Raw genomic sequence first — 12,320 nt, 5'->3', positions numbered from 1 at the left:
TATATATAAATGGCCTGGATATTGGAATACAGAGTAGAAGTTCTAAATTTGCCGACAACTCCAAACTTGGGGGTGTGGCAAACAGTGAGGATGATGCCAATCGACTGCAACAGGACATAGAAAGGCTAGCAGAATGGGCAGACAAGTGGCGAATGGAATTTAATACAGAGAAGTGTGAGGTGATGCATTTTGGCAGGAGGAACAGGGAGAGGCAACATACACTTAATGGCACAGTTTTAAAGAGTGTGCAGGGACAGAGGGACCTGGGAGTTAATGTGCATAGGTCCCTGAAGGTGGCAGGACATATTGAGAGAGTGGTTAACAAAGCATATGGGATTTTGGGCTTCATAAATGGAGGTATTGAGCACAAAAGTAGAGAAGTTATGCTGAACATTTATAAAGCGCTGGTTAGGCCTCAACTGGAGTATTGTGTCCAGTTCTGGTCACCACACTTTAGGAAGGATGTGAAGGCCCTTGAGTGGGTGCAGAGGAGATTTACCAGAATGGTTCCGGGGATGGGGGAATCTTAGCTACAAGGGCAGGTTGGAGAACCTGGATTTGTTTTCATTAGAGCAAAGGAGATTGAGGGGTGATTTGATAGAGGTGTACAAGATTATAACGGTTTGGATAGGCTAGACGGGGAAAGGCTGTTCCCACAAGTTGATGGTACAAGGACTAGGGGACACAGATTTAAGTTTTGGGCAAGAGATACAGGGGGGACGTGAGGAAAAACTTTTTTACGCAGCGAGTGGTGATGACCTGGAATTTGCTGCCGGCAGAAGTGGTGGAAGCGAAAACACTCAATGTTTTCAAGGGGAGACGGGATAGGCACTTGAGGGAAATAAACTTGCAGGGCTAAGGGGATAGAGTGGGGGAATGGGACTGACTGGATTGCTCTTCAGAGGGCTGGCATGGACTTGATGGGCTGAATGGCCTCATTCTGTGCCGTTATGACTCTATGACTCTATGGGGGAGAAATTCAGCTCATTTGCGCCTACCGTTAGTGCCTTAAAAGGCGCTAATGGGGCGCAAAGCAACTAGCGCCCGTGTGTGGCGATGTTTGCGCCGCTCACGAAATTAACTAGACATTTTGTGGTGGTGCTAAACACTACCGCCACGATCTCCTGCGCTGGCAGATCGTGACATCAGTCAAGTGTGCAACGCCCTGGTAGCGCCCCAGACCGGATATTGAGTGGCGCCCCCTGCCTTACCACCTGCCATTAGCAATGACAGTTTGAGGGGAGTGCTTTGCAGTCAGGAAGGGACTGGGGGAGCGCTATTTAAAGACGACCGCTTCCTGCCTTTTTTTGTTGGTGACATTTTTGCACCACGTATTCTGAGAGAGAGAGAGAGAGAGGCTTCTGGAGAGATTCAACGCTGTGTGAATGAGTTTTCGGTACTGAGCAGCACTTTGCAGGTTCATTTTGATTTGCCCTTCCTTGTATCGATTTAGAAGAGACTGTGGGAGCTGCACTCTGAGCTCTTTCCCTGGGCTTCCCCATTGTTCTTTCCAGCAGATTTGATGTACAGGTCTCTCCAGGCCAAGAGTCAAGGCTGCAATGAGCAGGATGTAGATGGAGAGCAAGACCAACTCTCCCCTTTAAGAACTGGCCGGCGCCATTGTGTTTGTGTTCCATTGCTGACTGACATCACATGAGCTTCGCCAGCGCTCTGAGGTAGCGCCTCGCTTCTCAGCCTTTGCGCCTTAAGACAGGTGTGTAGCACCTGATTTAGTGCTCCAATCACCTCCAAGGGCGATAAAAGCCAAGTTTGCAGTCAGAGGCGATAATTAGCGCCAGGCGCTAATCTTTGTGCCCGGCCGATAATTGCGCCCCAAATGGGGCGATACTGAATTTCTCCCCCATGACTCTATAACCTGGCTCTAGTGCCCAAAGAAGCTTCATGGCATTAGACCAGTGGTCAAGGCCAGTGAATGCATCTTCAAAAACCGTCTCCTACCAAATGCACCACTAGCCTCACACATTTCTCCATGCATGACCCCCCGCCCACGCACTCACCTACCAAGAATTGATACCAAACACATCCCATTCCTATCATCACCCCCTTTGGGGAGGCGGTGCTGGCCATTCTTGCCAGGGGCATAGCTGAATCCTTGGCCAGCGGCGGGGCTGAAAGGAAACAAGATGCTGCTATCCTCAAATATTATCCTCCTTCTCAGATGCACCTCTTGCTTTCCCGCCCTACCCACACCACAACTATCCGATAATGTGGAAAACTGCCCAGCTATGTCCTGTCCACAAAAAGCAGGACAAATCCAATCCAGCCAATTACCACCCTATCAGTCTACTCTCAATTATCAGCAAAGCAATGGAAGGTGTCATCGACAGTGCTAGCAAGCAGCACTTATAACCTGCTCACTGATGCCCAGTTTGGGTTATGCCAGGACCTCTCAAAATCCTGACCTCATTACAGCCTTGATCCAAGCATGGACAAAGGAACTGAGATCCAGAGGTGAGGTGAGAGTGACTGCCCTTGACATCAAGGCAGCATTTGACCAAGTGTGGCATCAAGGAGCCTTCGTAAAACTGAAGTCAATTGGAATCGGGGGGGAAAAATCTCCACTGGCTTGTGTCATACCTAGAACAAAGGAAGATGGTTGTAGTGGTTGGAGGTCAATCATTATAACCCCAGGACATTGCTGCAGGAGTTCCTCAGGGCAGTGTCCTAGGCCCAACCATCTTCAGCTGCTTCATCAATGACCTTCCCTCCAACATAAGGTCAGAAATGGGGATGTTCGCTGATCACTGCACAGTGTTCAGTGTCATTCACAACTCCTCAGAGAATAAAGCAGTCCATGCCTGCACGCAGCAAGACCTGGACGACGTTCAGGCTTCGGCTGATAAGTGGCAGGTAACATTCGCACCACACAAATGCCAGGCAATGACTATCTCTAACTAGCAAGAGTCTAACCACCGCCCCTTGACATTCAACGGCATTACCATCGCCAAATTCCCCAACAGCAACATCCTGGGGGGTCACCATTGACCAGAAACTTAACTGGACCAGCCACATAAATACTGTGACAACTAGAGCAGATCAGAGGCTGGGTGTTCTGTGGCGAGTGTCTCACCTCCTGACTCCCCAAAGTCTTTCCACCATCTACAAGGCACAAGTAAGGAGTGTGATGGAATACTCTCCACTTGCCTGGATGAGTGCAGCTCCAACAACACTCGAGAAGCTCAACACCATCCAGGACAAAGCATCCTGCTTCATTGGCACCCTATCCACCACCTTAAACTTTCACTCCCTCCACCACTGGTGCACCATAGCTGCAGTGTGCACCATCTACAAGATGCACTGCAACAACTTGCCAAAGCTTCTTCGGCAGCACTTCCCAAACCCGCGACCTCTTCCACCTAGAAAGACAAGTGCAGCAGGCGCATGAGAACACCACCACCTCCAAGTTCCCCTCCAAGTCACACACCATCCTGACTTGGAAGTATATCGCCGATCCTTCATTGTCGCTGGGTCAAAATCCTGGCTGTCCCGACCGAACAGCACTGTGGGAGAACCTTCACCACACAGGCTACAGCGGTTCAAGAAGACAGCTCACCACCACTTTCTCAGGAGCAAATAGGGATGGGCAATAAATGCTGGCCTTGCCAGCGATGCCTATATCGCATAAACAAATTTAAAAAAACTCCACCATTGTGCCTGCCTCATTTCACATACCCAAGAAATGCAGTCTCCCCAGCCAATGGTTGACCAAGAAGAGGGAGGGGAGAGTGAAGAAGAAGAAGAAGAAGAAGAAGAAGAAGAAGAAGAAGAAGAAGAAGAAGAAGAAGAAGAAGAAGAAGAAGAAGAAATGCTGTCACTCGATTTTTCCACTCCCAGCCACCTGCTCCTCAAAGTCGACCAGCAAGGCCATTTGCAGTTTCCCCCACTGAAAGTCAGCAGCCTTCCACCAGCTATATTGCAGCCATTGGGATAGCACTGCATGACATCAGTAGGATAGGCAAAGGCACACACAAGACAGTCACTAAGGGAGTGCATAAGGGTGATGAGTTGATTTCTTGATGTCATATTGGATGGATAGGTAGATAAAGTTGGATTGGAAAGTTTGCTTTGTGGTGGCTGACATGAATCTTGCCATTCATGTGGATATGACTTATGAAATAATACTGGGCGGCCTGCTGGTGGCGCTGTCCAGGGAGAGTATAAATACTCAGGCATGGGCCCAGTTTGCTCAGGACATTCTTTAACAGGAACTAGTGAAGGACACAACTAGATCTCCATGTTGAAAAACAGTTGATTAAAGCTTTGTTTAATACTCAGACCAAGTGCCTAGTACGTCAATTTAATCAACTGCAACCCACTCCATGCTCTGAGTGATTTGGGAACAGATAGCTACGATTCAAACTGTAGAAGGGAACTCGGACATAGTAATCAATCCATGATCCATCATGGAGAAGCTACTCACACCCGCCCGTCTCAACCTGGACACGAATTCACTTACAGCTGCTAAGTGATCAAATGCCTCGATCAGGTCTTTTCCCTTTGCAGTATGGCCAATTTCATCCACTCTGATCGGGGTCCCCCCTTCATGTCAAGCGGACTCAAAAGTTATCTTTCCCAACGGGGAATCGCCACAAGTAAAACGACACCGTATCATCCTATCGGAAACGGACAGGTTGAGAGATACAACACCATCGTTTGGAACGCTGTTCGTCTTGCACTGAGGTCACACAACCTATCAGGCCAGCAGTGGGAAACTATGCTCCCTGACGCGTTGCATTCCATCAGGGCTCTTCTTTCTACATCCACCAATGCTACTCCTCACGAATGATTCTTCGGGTTCCAGCGTCGCTCCACTCGTGGGACGTCCCTACCATCATCGTTGGCAGCTCCTGGCCCCGTGCTACTCCGAAGATTCGTCCGATCCTCCAAGAGTGAACCCCTCATTGACGAAGTGGAGCTGACGGATGTCAATCCCACGTACACGTACGTGCGGTACCCTGATGGCCGGGAATCCACAGTGTCACTTTGGGTTCTGGCTCCCTGCCCAACCGATCCCACGGACCCAATTGGTAGTGTGATCCGTATTAATGACACCGATACCCTGCACTCCTCTGAGGATGATGCCCTACCCGGGACGTCAAGGGATCTGCCAGCTATTCCGCCGGATCAACGCGGGGAACAGAGCACTCCCCGCGGGATGGCCACCCGAAGCCAGGACGCCGGTCAGTCACTGACTACTGAGCAGGGTGAAGCAAGCTCTGCGCCTGCGGGGGGCCACACCCGGAGCCACGATCTCCGCAGTCCCCCTCAGGTCGATCAAGGTGACACAGACTCTGCCAGCCTGCCGGTACGAACCAAGCGACCCAGGGACCCAGATACGGTCCGAGCAGACGTGCCTTCCAGCCTCCAACGGAGATCCAAATGACTGCGTCTATTCTTAGTCCAATTAATTCAGTAGAAGGAAGCCGCCGGACTTCCAATCTTTCAGGTGGGAAGAATGACATGAATCTTGTCATTCATGTGGAAATGACTTATGAAATAATGCTGGGCAGCCTGCTGGTGGCGCTGTCCAGGGAGAGTATAAATACTCGGGCATGGGCCCAGCTTGCTCAGGACATTCTTTAACAGGAACTAGTGAAGGACACAACTGGATCTCCATGTTGAAAAACAGTTGATTAAAGCTTTGTTAAATACTTAGACAAAGTGCCTAGTAGTTTTCTTACGTCAGTGGCTTTTTTTCAGCATTGTGGCCAAGAGGACGCTGTGATAAAGAAAAAAGAAAGACTTACATTTATATGGCACCTTTCACAACCACCAGACGTCTCAAAGCGCTTTACAGCCAATGAAGTACTTTTTTGGAATGTAGTCACTGTTGTAATGTGGGAAACAGTAACAGAGGGATGGTAAGGTGTAGGACAAATGTTGAAAGGGGAATTGGGGTTGTGGTCACCGGTACTGCAAGCAGATGATTCCATCCCATATATCCTGGCCAGAAAGGAGCTGTCTGGGTTACATCCTTCCTTCTGCTTCCTCCTCTTCTGCATCTTCCTCTTCTGTGTCTTCCTCTTCCTCCTGTGAGCAGATGCTGTAAATCTGAAATAAAACTATAAAATGCTGGAAATATGCAACAGGCCAGACAGCATTTTGACCTGAGATGTAAACTTTGTTTCTCTCTCCGTGGATGTTACCTGACCTGTTGAGTATTTCCAACATTTTCTGTCTTCTCAGAGGCCTTCCTTTACCATCTGAGGACTTGTAGGCATCCAGCAGCACTCCCTGCACAATTAAAAAAACTTTTAACGTGTATTGCACAAAGCTACTACAGATAGACTATCCTTTATCCGAAAACCTCGGGACCAGCCGTGTTTCGGTTTTCGGAGAATTTCAGATTTCGGAAGGTGGGTCGGCGGGGGTCCGTGGGGGGGTCGGCGGGGGGTCGTGCGCACGACCCCCCGCCGAACCCCCCGCGGACCCCCGCCGACCCCGACCCCCGCCGACCCCCTCGCCGACTCCCCTGCGGACCCCTGCCGACCCCGCGTCGGGGTCGGAGGGGGTCCGCGGGGGGGTCGGGGCCGGCAGGGGTCTGCGGGGGGGTCGGCGGGGGTGTCGGCGGGGGTCGGGGTCGGCGGGGGTCCGCGTGGGGGTCTGCGGGGGGTCGTGCGCACGACTTACGCTGACGCTCAGCGTAAGTCGGCGGAGGTCGGAGTCGGCGGGGGTCCGTGGTGGGGTCGGCGGGGGTCGGGGCCGGCGGGGGGGTCGGCGGGGGTCGGGGCCGGTGGGGGTCGGGGCCGGCGGGGGTCCGCGGGGGGGTCGGCGGGGGTCGTGCGCACGACTTACGCTGACGCTCAGCGTAAGTCGGCGGGGGTCGGAGTCCGCGGGGGTCCGCGGGGGGGTCGGCGGGGTTCCGCGGGGGGGTCGGCGGGGGTCGGGGTCGGCGGGGGGGTCGGCGGGGGTCCACGGGGGGGTCCGCGGGGGGTCGTGCGCACGACTTACACTGACTCTCTGCTCAGCGTAAGTCGTGCGCAGGGTTTCGGTTTTCGGAAGTTCGGATAAAGGGTAGTCTACCTGTACTTCAATAAATATTTTTGAAATCCAGTCCAAAGGCTTAAATGCAAACTTACCTGAAAGGTGTGTGTGACCCTTTAAGAGGTGCTGACAGCATCTCTGTCTCTGTCAACTCTTAGCAGCACTAAGACCTTCACCAACATGACGGCCACACGGTCCCTCGCCAGAGAAGGGCCCTAGAGTGGCAGCCACCATTTTTAGACTGGATCGCGGTGGTAACTCGTGGCGGTAAGTGGCCCAATTTCTAGGCCACTGTATTTTCTTTTATGTGTGTCATCTCCCGAGTAGAACTTTGTGGTCAAACATGGTGACCTGGTGGTTTGCTCAATTTCATTTGTGAACTTTAAATTTGAATTTTGATTCAAAAGATAAAAACATCTTTCTATCCAAATTTGGAATCCCCTATACAATCTGAATGCCTATTTGAGTAAATAATGGAAGATTGTGTTGTGATTACCATCATTATTCAATTGTAATCAGTTATTTTACAATATCCACAGTAACATGAACCTAAATCTAGTCACTGCAATCCTATCTGTCTAAAAACTGTCTTACTCAGTTCAAGCTTTGACAAGGTGGCATTTCATTTTTGTTGCAAACTTAATTGACAGCAAATCCAGGGAAACACGCTAAAACAATCGCACATGTTTGTATTTCTGTTACATTGAGTCAGTTTTGCTAAACATGTCACCTTGTGATTGGGAGTTTCATTATTTTGAGCTGAATGTTTGGCGGCAGAATGAATAGAGACAATATAGCGTAGTATCTGATTATATAAACCATAGCACAAGTCAAAAGGTGAAACCATTATGGCTGAGAGAATTGAACCTTTCCTCCCTCTGGGAAGCTTAAAAGGATTAGAAAACTGATCCTCCTTTCTACTAGTGATTATAAAGCTAACGTAATTACACACATTTGAGTGCCAGTGCAGTAACTCTGCTATCTTCCAATTACAGTGCCATCTGAAGGAATCTACAGGATAATGGATGATGTTTGCCACACCTGATCAGTCTAAGATGCAAGCCAGCATGCATAGAAAAGGTTATGTTCTTGAATGTGAATGAATATGTGCTTAATTGGAATGATGAGGAATAGTTATTTGTTTGAACCTAAGACTAGTGATCAATGTTATTCTTATTTTGGGTTTCTAGTTTGGTTTCCTAGCCTTTGAGACATTTCAGTGCCATATGCTATAGATCTCTGTGACACGAATGAAGCAAACGTGTCAGCTTGGCTCAGGTGGTAGCATTCTCATCTTTGAGTCACAAGGCTGTTGGTTTGAAGCCCCCATATAGAAATGAGCACATAATCTAGCCTGATACTTCAATAGAGCATTGCGGGTGCACTGCATTGTCAGAGCTGCCAGTTATTGGAGGCACCCTCCCCGCCTCCCTGTAAATATCAGGCCTATGACACAGCCTGAATCAATACAAATGTTGAGAGGATTACTGTTCACTTAAGCTGCTTGCTTGAGGGCGGTGCTGAGCTATACCATTCAAACACAGGGGTAGATTTTCACTGTGCCGTGAGGCGGGGTTTCAGGCGTGTGGGGGGGGGGAAATCCCGAATTCGGGGGTCCCGACACCATCCCGCCCAAAACCCGCCTCCATGTAAGTTTCAAGGGAGGCGGGTACCCGCCCCGCACTTGGACCCACCGACCCGAGGCGGGAAGGGATTAGTGCCAATTAACTGCCTGTTAACAGGTAGTTAACAGGCAGTTTTTAGCCTAATCCCTATTTTGACGGGTGTCGTGTGGGATTCCCAATGGCTCCAAATCACGCCAGGTTAGAGCAGTCGGGCCGTCGGGTTGAAGGACTTGGAGGGGTCGCGATGTCGGTGTTCAGGTGAGTGATGGGTGCATGAGTGCAAAGGTAAGTGTGTTTGGTGTGCCTAAAGTGTGTAAAGAAGTTTAAATTACCTGTACTTACCTTTACAGCCTTCCTTCCTCTAGGCTGCGGGAGTCCATCACTCAGCCGGCACTGAAAGCAAAATGACTGCGAGCTGTCAAAATTAACAGCCTTCAGCTTTCATTGCCGGTGAGACTTCTAACTGAGTCTGTGTAGAAGGACTCAGGTTAGAAGTCAGACTGTCAGTGTTTGACAGCTTCAAACAGCTGTGAAACACTGATATTTCCTCTGTTAAGAACTCTTGACAGATTAAATTTCAGGCTGTGATGTCACCTGTTGCCGGGTGGCCCTTAATTGGCCTGCTGAGCCCGCTGGGTGGGCTTAACAAGGTCAATCAAGGGAAAATTGCGCGGATTGGCTGGACGTCGATGTAGGGGGGTCAAAAACCTGAAAGTTGTAGTCCCTCCTCCTTCCCAACAGCTTAGGGAAAATTTACCCCAAAGATATTGTGCCATTAGTTCAACCATGTCATGTGTCTGATTAGCAACCCCTATCGAATGTGGCTGACAGTTATTCAAATCCACAAACTATAGTAATTGTTTCTAGGGGTATTTATTAGCCAGGACTATTTAGATTAGAGAGTCATTCTGGAACTTTTGAAGAGACTAGTCAGGTTTGGTAGCTCCCATAAGTTGATGAGAATATAAAATGAAATGCCACACATAGAAATTACTTCTACCTTAATTTAGCAATGAAATTATGAACCATTTATTATTTTCCTTATACGAATATCTGCAGTGAGTTATATGGTGTTGCCACATGTCTCTGCAAGCAATCTCAATAAGTAGGCACTGGCAAACTGGTGCACATTCTCAAGGGTGATTGGGAAAGCAGAAATCAGAATTTAGGACAGGTGATATCATCCCATCCTAACTCCATCATTTCAATGTGACTGTCACTGTGAGGGTTGGGCCTTCTTCTTTTGCCCACCCTCAAACTGAATGGAATTTCTGCCAAGAAGCTCTTTGAGTAGAACCCCAGTGTAAATTAGCACCATCAGAAAGCCCTAACTCCGCAAACGTGCAAATTGCGATTTACGCCATCCCACAACCCAGGGGTGGCCAGCAGAGGTTCTGGCAGGGCTTGGTGGGGGCGCGGGGGGGTGGGGGCATGGGAAATAAGATCAGGGTGGGGAGGTGGTGACAGACTTTGCTGCCCAATTTTCCCCACTGTTTCCAGTATTATCCTGTCCAATTTGCAGTTGGATAACGGAGGAAAATCCAGACTTAGATATTTGAAGAACTGAAAAATGCAATATTCAACCAGAATTCAGCAAAGCAGATGTTCCCACTCCATTTTGTTCTCGGTAGGTGCTGCTGTCAAACTGGTATTTATATTATGATGACGCCCTTCTTCTCTGACCTCTCCATGTATAAATGGGGCCCGTAGAGCTCCTTATAATCTCTGAGGGAAGCCGTTAGTTATCTGATAGTAATTTACACCTCTACCAACTTGAAATACATTAGAGTGAAGTTTCCAAGTATTGAGACCACAGTGCAGCAAGCTTAGCATCACCAATATTGTGTGAGGGATGTTGTGTATGTACCTTTAAGGGAATAACTGGTCTTAGGCTACAGTACCGGCAGTGACCACCCCTGTATAAAAGGCCCTAGCAGGCTTCCGTAGTTTCAGTTTCAAGCTGCCTCTTGTTCAGTAAAGTACCTGTTAAACTGTTCTCCCGAAGTCCGTGTATTATTGAGGTGTGGACTTTACAGTGGCGATGAGTAAGTTCGAACTCACCTGCAGTGTGGCATCATCTCACGGGGATCTTGCCTGAAAGGAAGGTCCTGGAAGGTCGTAGTCTGAGCAACTGGCCTCGACCGAGGGCAACCGCCCAAAGAATCCATCGGTGTTTGGAGAATTGCGGGAGAGACTGTGGTTCCAGCGAATCGTGCTGGTAGCAGGTAGCACGCTGACCCTTCTGGACTGCGGCAGGCTCAAGCTCGATCGAGCGGCTCTACAAATCGGGCCACGCAGTGTCGCCGGGAAAAGAAAACAAGAGAGAGAGGGTGGAGCGCACAGGGCGCGGTCGGTGCTCGAGAACAGGACAGCGGAGAGAAACTAAACGGGGGGGGAAGGAAAGCGAGATGCGCCGAAGCTGCGGGTCGCCGCCATTACCCCGTAGAACGTTAGGAGCAGCGTGGCAGTAAGGGGAAGAAGCAAAAGCGTGGGAGGCGCCATTTTATCCCGTTGGGGAAGAAGCAAAAGCGCGGGAGGTGCCATTTTATTCCATTGGGGAAGAAGCAAAAGAGCGGGAGGCACCATTTTAAATCGCCCAAGATGCCGAAAAGTGGCAGTATCACTGCTTTCGACAACGAGGTAGAAGACTGGACCATGTATGTGGAAAGAATTGAAGTGTACTGCAAGGCAAATGAGGTGGCTGATGGAAAGAGGGAGTCGGTATTATTAAATCTGATGGGTGCGAGTACGTACGGCCTATTGCGGAATTTAATTAGCCCAGCTAAACCAATGGAGAAAAGTTTTGAGGAGATTGTTCATATCTTACAGGAACACCTAAGCCCTACACCACTGCTGATAGCAGAAAGATTCAAGTTCCATAAAAGAAATCAGCACAAAAATGAGAGCAATGCTAACTATCTTACGGAACTACGCAAGTTATCGAAGCACTGCCAGTTCGGAGCAGGACTGGCAGACACCTTACGGGATAAGTTTGTCTGCGAGCTCCAGAGTGAAGGAACCCGGAAACGACTACTTTCAAAAAGGGACCTGACGCTAGAACAGGCTTTCAGCATGGCAGTATCCTACGAAGCAGCAGCACGGGGAGCTGTGGAAATACAACAGAAACCACAAGAATACAGCACTAACGAAATGGCGTATGGAGCCGAAAAGTGCTATCGCTGCGGCAGAACAACCCATGAGCAGAAGGACTGCTGGTTTAAAGACAAAAAATGCAAGCAATGTGGGAAAATGGGACATATAGCAAGAGCCTGCAGGTCGGGAAAGAAGACCAACACGACAAGAACTACTAAGGAACAGTACAGGAAAGTAAAGAAACTGACAGATAGTAGTTCAGAAGATCAGGAGAGTGATAAGGACTCTGGGAGCAGGCGACTAAGTTGTTTAAAGTTACACAACGTGATCGCAAAAGAAGATCACTGAACCATTTGGGTCACCCTCATGAGAGCAGGGTCCCCAGTGAAGATGGAATGGGACACAGGATCAGCCCTAACTGTCATGAATCGACGAGACTATGAGGGGCTATTCTCACACATACCCTTAAAGGACACGTCCATTGTATTGAAGACATACACGGGGCAAAAGGTCTACCCCAGAGGAAAAATAAGGGTGCCAGTTGAATGTAACGGAAAGGAAACACAGAAACTATACATGTATATACTACGAGATGGA

This window comes from Somniosus microcephalus, chromosome 2, assembly GCF_052327205.1.
Source record: "Somniosus microcephalus isolate GS21.2 chromosome 2, FLI_Smic_1.0, whole genome shotgun sequence".
NCBI lineage: Eukaryota > Metazoa > Chordata > Chondrichthyes > Squaliformes > Somniosidae > Somniosus > Somniosus microcephalus.
This window is presented reverse-complemented; position numbering follows the sequence as displayed.